At 34.3% G+C, this 8,193-nt stretch overlaps 1 pseudogene; it reads left to right on the forward strand.

Moving 5' to 3' along the window:
• Positions 1–7,502: 7,502 nt before the first annotated feature.
• LOC143551722 (auxin-responsive protein SAUR15 pseudogene) lies at positions 7,503–7,907 on the forward strand (annotated as a pseudogene).
• Positions 7,908–8,193: the final 286 nt, after the last annotated feature.

Consider the following 8,193-nt stretch of genomic DNA (forward strand, 5'->3'; position numbering starts at 1 on the left):
TCGCCTACTTTTCACCGGAATTATAACCCGAAACCTAAAACATAAAACTAAGTTAGTAGTATACAAATCTTACAAGAAACCGACCAAAACTAATAAAATATTAAATAAAATATACACGGGATTAACGAATAATAAACGTTATATCACTACCACAGCCACCACCGCCACCACTGTCGCCACCTAATCTCCACTGCCATTGTCGCCACCTAATCTCCACCATATATCAATATTTTTTTTATCATATCTATTTCGTTACTTTTTTTTGCTACCAAACAACATAAAGTAATAATTTATTTCCTTCTTATAGTTTAACCAAACAAGACAAATGAATGCTAGTTATCCATTTCATTTATTCTTTCATTTCATTCCTTTTCATTTCCATTACCCCCAACCAAACATACACTTATTGTTTTTAAAATATTACCAGTTTTTGAATTTTCTTTTACTTATAATATATTATCGTATTTCAACAAATAACTAAGATGAATTGGCAATGTTTCATGGTTTGGTGCCACAAAATAATTTTTAAAATATTTTATTAGTTATTGGTTTTCGTATACAATTTTGAAGATAAAATGCATTAACAAAATTGAGTTGTGGCTTAGTGGTAGCACAATTTAATATCAATGATGTGACCTGGTTCGATTCCCGGCATCAACTTTTTTTTTTATGAGTTGTTTAATTTTCATAGCGTCATCTTTTCTTTTTATGAGTTGCTTATTTTTTGGTTAACTTTTCGTTTTATTGGGGGTTAATTTTAGTTGTTTTATAAATTGACTAACCAGCATCATATTTTCTTTTATGAGTTGCTTAATTTTCATAGCGTCATCTATTCTTTTTCATGAGTTGCTTATTTTTGGTTAATTTATTTTTAGTTAAATGCTAAAAGTTTAGAATTGCTTTTATTTGCCACTCATAAGGGTAAGAGGAGTTACCAGCTCTTAGGGGAGAAACTGAGGTTCGATCATGGTTTGGTGTATAATTTAGGTGGGTTGTAGTTGGGGCTGTCACTTTTACCCGAAACCCAAAACCCGAAACCAACCCGAAAAAACTCGCACCTGAACCCGAACTAACCTGACCCGAAGAACCCGAAACCGAGAAAAGACTAGAACCCGAACCGAAGTAATTTGGGTTTGATTTATAAGTTTCGGGTCAACCCGAAAAACCCGAATAAACGTTTTGCTTTGAAATTAAATATATTTTTAGGTATAATAAGCTAAGTCTTAGCCACTAAAGTTATCATAATCTGGCTCTATTCGACTGCTGTCATTCCAACTATTATGGATCGATTGTTTATTATTAATTTATGTTTTCCGTTTATTACTAATAGCAACTGAAATCGAACAACCAAATCATGCCCCGTTGAATACGATTAAGGCTCGAGTTAGTTTTACTCTTCTTCTGAATTGTTTTATCAAGTTATGTTGCTTTGTTATTTGATTATTTGTGTTATACGCCAAGAAGAATATGTTGTTTTAATTTTAGCATTGAAGTTTTTAAAAATTTTTTGTTTTTGCGCTTTTTTTTCTTTTGTTTGTTTCTTATGATACTCGAAACCCGATTAACCCAACCCGAACCCGAATTACCCGAACCCGAAAAACCCTTGAGAGATTTGGGTTGGGTTTCGGGTCAAGATTTAAAACTTTGAAACCCGAAGAACTCGACCCGAAAAACCCGAAACCCGAAAAACGAACCCGAAGAACACCCCTATTGTAGTTTAGGAGATGTAAGATTTAGCTATTAAAAAAATTAACTTCATTTTTTTTATATGTTAATTTTTTAAATTTGGCATTGACGAATTTTCCTTTTTGGGTTTAACTCCGGTCACGAATCTAATCGATACCGATCAAATTTGTGTTAACTACCAACCGAATACATGTTTTAAATATATATTTTTTGTATCATTAGCTATACGAGTATTAATACTATTATGAGTGTATACTATTTTATTTTTGGGTTGAGAGTTGTTATTGTAACAAAGCAAAACGATATTGATCCATGCCACCACAAAGTGAAACATAGATACAAACTGAACCTCGCGTCACGCATGAGGTAAGATACCGAGTTAATTTTAATGCTACAAGTTAACTAACCCATCTAACTATAAAATAATGCAAAAGTTTTACTTATGTATTTCTGGTATCAATCTTTACTATATGTTAACCGATCTAAAACCTAGTTAGTACCAATAATCTGAACTATATTTAAGGAAATAGAATTGAGTTGGCATTCAAAATCCCAATTCCAAAATGGAAAAACTAATAGAATTTTATTTTATATAAATACACAAACTTTATTTAAGAATATATATATGGAGTTTCATTAACGGAACAGAGTTCCTTTGTGTTTTATAACCCGGTTTATTAAAAGGGGGTCCTCTCTATGAAAATAACACATAATCTGTTCATATAAAACCCGTCCAAATATCTTACAATAGATATATGTATTTGTTCAACCGCAAAAATATTTCTTTTTTCTGCTTTTAAAATAGCAATATCTACAGCCTCGGCAGGTATAAACGATCTTTCATAAAGAATCTATAAATGGATTTTGTTTTATCGAGATATTTATATCAAAATGGATGGTCATGTTTTTCCTTCTGAAAATTTATAAAAATACCAATATTGGAGCATCACATAAAGTTACTCGAGATAAAGAAATAATAAATAATATATTTGGATATAAATATTTTGGAGCATCGAAAGAAATCATTTGTGTAGATATTTTAAGAATAACTATCATCCCTCTCCATTGAATTTTTTTTTTTGTTGAATAAATTTAGATCGTCTTAACTTTTAGTATTGATTATTTTTGTCCTTAAGAACTTTTTAGAAGTAAATATATATAATAATAATGTAACATTTATATGAGAATACGTATCAATATAAAATAACGCATTATGTCAGAAGCATGGGGCACTATATTTAGTTAATCAAAGGGGATCAATCAAAGATCGAAGAAGGGGCACTTGTAACAAATCATATATTCCTTTATGTTTGTTTTTTGTTTACCATTAAGGAACATAATTCAAGCGATAAAGATTTTGATAAGAGAAGCTGTCGGTTCTTTATTCTGATCAATGATACCAAGTACATACCTACTCGCACGGCTCCAAAAGACAGATATATACTCACTTGCATGCTCTGGAGTTCAGAAGTCAGAACAACCAACAGGTTTTGGTTTCTAGACACATGCATCAGCTCCAATTAAATGTTACCATTTGGTTTCTGTAAATCTTCGTATGTATATGGTTAACTAATTTGACATCTTTCTTTACAAATTGTTGGATATTCAGATATGATTATAACGTGAACATTAGAGCATCAAATTGATAGTGTAATCTTGCGTAAGTGTGGAGATCTAGTTGCCGTACTTACATATCTAGGGGTTTTTTGAGTTAGTTTTTTTTACCTACCTTTCCAACAATGAATTTTATTGGTCAAGGGTTTGAGGATTATATATATAGGGGTTATTTGTCATCAATTTAATCAATAATACAATCAAGGTTTAGACTTAAAATCTGATTGCATTTTTAATCGGTATCAGAGCCAGGGCCAGAGCCAAGGCCATGGTGCTAGGGACCTCGAGGACGCTGGTCCCTACACAACGGGGGGTGTTGGATTGTAACATCTCACATAAATTAGGGAGAAGAACAAAACCTTCCTTATAAGAAGGTGGATAATTCATCGGCTATTGCCTTGGTGAAGAACCCGGTTTTTCATGGGAGATGTAAACACGTCAACACGCGGTACCGTTTCACACGGGAGTGCATCGAGAGAGAACAAATCAAGGTGGAGCATGTTAGCGGATATTTAAAAAGAGCAGACATCCTTACAAAAGCGTTGCTACTGTTGAAGTTTAACGGGATGTGAAACTTCATCGGTGTCACAAGATTAAGGAGTGATTGTTAGTGTAATCTTGCATAACTGCGGGGACCTAGTTGCCGTACTTGCAAACGTAAGGTTTTTTGAGTTAGTTTTTCTCCTATTCTTGTATAACAAGAAACTGTATGTGCTAAGGATTAGAGGGTTATAAATAGGGGTTATTTGTAATCAATTTAATTAATCCCAATTAATAATACAAATTAAGGTTTAGACCTCGTTTAATTCAACTTTTTTACTCATTAAACCCAAAACGATTACAATGACAAACAAGCAGGCAACAAGCTTCGTCGCAACCCTCTTTTAAATAGCAAAGCCAATCCTACTGAAAATGAAGCTTTGAGCCTTAGGAGCCGAAAAAGTGTCATGCACGACAGCTAAACCCTGCTCAGAAAATTCACAGCCTCCATGAGCAGAAACCCAAATGTATCAAAAACAAATGGGAAAAACACATGTTGATTCTCTAAACAAGCTTTTTCGTGTTTAATAACTTTGCCCGATTCGGTCTTCAACGCAGCCTGACCCACAACAAACCCACAGTCTCTGAGCCCAACAAGAGGAGACACTCCTGTAAGGTCCACACATACGTGTTTCCCCCTTGCCCACCCAAACACAAGAATATCAGCCGGCCGTAAAGTGGATCTCCCTTCAAGCGGATCCGTAAGAAAGTTAACAGGGCCCTCCTTTTTAGTAGAATATCCCTACCTGTTTAAGAGCATCACATAGAACATCCCTAACAAAATCATGTCGGTATTTAAAACCAGGTAATTATTTGCAATGCATCGCATGGTCTCCAAAAGAATCCAAATAGACCTTGCAACAAACTGGGCAAGGCTAATCGGTCGGAAACATTTGGATTATTAGCCGGTACTTAAGGATAGCCCGGTACTCCAACCCTGACATATGTTGGCCCAGTCCTTCAATTGGGATGACTGTTAGAAAATCCTGACCTCAAGGAGCTCGGAGACATTCAAACACTGTCTTTTTACGAGAGTATAGATCAAACTTTACTTCTAAACTCTGGACGTTTCCACTAAATAAGGCACTCGCCAAAGCATGTTGCGCTTTAGGGGTAGAACCCGCTAAGATCAAAATCGGGAAGTGAAGTACGCAAACAATCCATCGCACACCTATAATCAGAGTCCAACCCATCAATACCATAGTCCCGAAGAATGTGGTCTTGCCAACTACATCATTGTGATCTCAAAGTCACAAAATCATATGTAGATACATCCTCTTGAAATTTGATTGCCTTTTACAAATGACCTTCATGACCTGAAACGATATTTCAAAAAATTAATAAGGGTTAGGCTTCTTTTGCTAGAAAGAGACTTAGCTTTTAGGGTCTTTGAGTTTGATATGTGTTTATCATTCTTATATTGCTTATTTATTCACTAAAGAGCGGTTATCTGCTTGATTTGACACTTTCTGATCCAAGTTTCACGATGCCAAGCACGTTCAACTTAGAGTGACGTATTAGTTTATTATATCATCGTCGGTTATTATCATTGATGTTGATGATTTTATCTTTCATTTAGCTTATCTACTGGTAAGATCTTATAACCTGAAGGTCATTGGTTCAATTCATAGAAATAACCTCTTGCAGAATTGCAGAAGTGCAATATAAAAATGCGTACACTAAACCAAAGTTGGCCCGACATACTTGGGACACTATACATGCAGGAGCTATATAATGGTAGTTATAATTATCTTGTAACGCTTATTTATGAATACATGTAAAACCCCATTGATTGTTAAACGAGAAATCATGAATTCTTCAAGTTCGTATTCATGAATGAATTGATATAACTCACCAAAACGAGAACACACAAACAAATGATTATTAAGTACTCTCAATATATTATAGAGGAAATCTAACTCGAAAATCTCTCTCACAAATAAGTCGTGTCTCTCTTGGTAAACCCTAACTTGGTTGCTATTCAATGTCAAACCATTACTAGAATAACTCTAACTTAGTAGCCAAAACATTACCAATTTTAATTACAGTGCAATTTGGAAATATATTTAATTAGGAAACAATAACTATGACTTACTTGTCAGTATTTGTCAATCAAGTTCACTTACTTATGACTTGGAGTCCAAAATTACGGTCAATCACCCCTAATTTCTGACTCGAAATAGACAGATCTTTGTCTTTAAATTTGTCTCCTTTGACACATCTTATTTGACCCACGATCTTGACTATCCCGGCTTTCACCTCCACCTTGATCCTTATCATCTTGGTCTTGATCTCCTAGAACTCCTCTTAATCCATAACCGTGTTCTTTTAGCTATCCCAAACACGACTACATCCGTGACCTTGTCCCCCACCATTCCCTTCACCGCATGTGCTCGTATATCCACTCCTTTGGTTTTGATTATTGTCATTTAATGAAGCGAGCATCAGCCTTCCTTGATATTCTTAGCGCGCAATTAGTGTAACAAGACCGTTCGACATGGGCGAACCAAGGGTTTAATTTGCTAATCGACTCGTTAGAAAAAATAAGAATATCAGTCAACTTCAGATGTTCCCAGATCACTGCTTTAATCGCTTGGAATGGATATGACGTTAATCGATGATCAAGTTTTTTTTACATGCTATGACGATTTATAGATTGTCGATCTCCTTCTTGATCATTGCTTTTCTGAAAATCGATCCTTCCTTATCAGTTATGACTTTGATCGATGCCTTTGGTCTCCTCCTTATCGATCACATTTTTTATCTACAAACTCGTAGTGTGTAACTGCTCTATCTGATACCAATTCAAGAATAAATTGATATAACTAACAAAAACAAAAATACACTGAAAACGATTATTGAATAACTCTAAATATATTATAGAGAAAATTTCACTCAAAAAACTCTTACACATAACGTATGTCTCTCTTGGTAAACCCTAACTCGGTTGTTATTCAATATTTAACCTTAACTTGATTTATATTGACTACTCTTTACATGTTAGCCTAGACGTTATCAATTTTAATTCTAAATGCAATTAGGAAATATATTATAATTCATAACCAAGATCATCACCAAGACTTGTTATTTGGAATATGAAATTACCCAGCACTTATTCTGTTGCCAAGAGACTTAACTTCATTGCCGTATTTGGAATATTGATTCAGTAATGGCTGGACTTATTTCGTAACAAAGATAAGTTACAAACAGTCTATCTGTCCATGTTATAATACTATGTGTAAATTTAGTTCCATTCTTTGATTTAAAATGATTATGCTCAAATAAAATCGATCTCCTCCGTATACATGTCAGATAATAATAGCAGGTTAAATACTTAAATCACGCACAGATGTAATTATTTATATTTTATGAAACGTACATGGACAGAATCTTTGGTACATCTTTACTTTTTTGTTTCTTTGGTTATATCATGAAGAGAGCAGCTAGTTGCCATTCAACCATTCAAGTATATAATATGTATAAAGCACATAAAGACGATACCTTAGCACATAGAATCATAGACCTACAACTATTTAATAAGTCTGAGAAGGCAAGCTTCCCTAATATTATATAGCGTCACCTCTACTTCCACATTAAACTCACACTTTTGGTTCTTCTTTACTTGCAAGTTATAATAATTAAACACACTCCCACTCTACAAAATGTTGGGCAAGAAAATCGGGTTTATCAAGAAATTGGCCAACAAGATCAAGATTAAAGGCTGCATTGGTGATAGTTCTGATCAGTCATTGTGTTATGAGTGTTTGTCGAGCAGCGATCATGAAAACAAACAACCATATCGATCTCGCACAAGCACTCCTAGAGGATGTACTGCAGTGTATGTTGGTGAAGAGAGACTAAGGTTTGTGGTTCACACATCCCATCTTTCTCACCCTCTCTTCCAGATGTTATTAGAAAAGACAGCCGAAGAATTCGGGTTCGAACAGCAAGATAGGCTCGTGGTCCCGTGTAGCGTCAATGTTTTCCTAGAGGTTGTAAGTGCTGTGAAATGCAACAGTGGAAAGTTTGATTTGAATTATTTGGTTGATGAGATTACACAAGGGTAACTGAACGAGAGAAGTTGTGTTATGCAACTCCATAAGTTTCAAATATCTAAGTGGATATAGTTGTAGCTAATATCTTTGAAACAACCTTGCTATATAATACAGCATGCACAAACAACATTATTAAGTTGTGTTAGGAGCACTTTTATGAAGTTGATCAAATGAATTGTTGTAATTTAAAATTCGAAAAAAGGATTAAAGATATGAATAAACAAAAATTGAATGAACTATTACCACATGATGCTTGTTATATTAATATAAATTTCATTTTGTTGTTTGAAGATTTCTT

The sequence above is a fragment of the Bidens hawaiensis genome, unplaced genomic scaffold (assembly GCF_021521415.1).
Source record: "Bidens hawaiensis isolate Kalapana, Puna unplaced genomic scaffold, B.hawaiensis_p1.1 tig00016564_1, whole genome shotgun sequence".
NCBI classification, from domain to species: Eukaryota; Viridiplantae; Streptophyta; class Magnoliopsida; order Asterales; family Asteraceae; genus Bidens; species Bidens hawaiensis.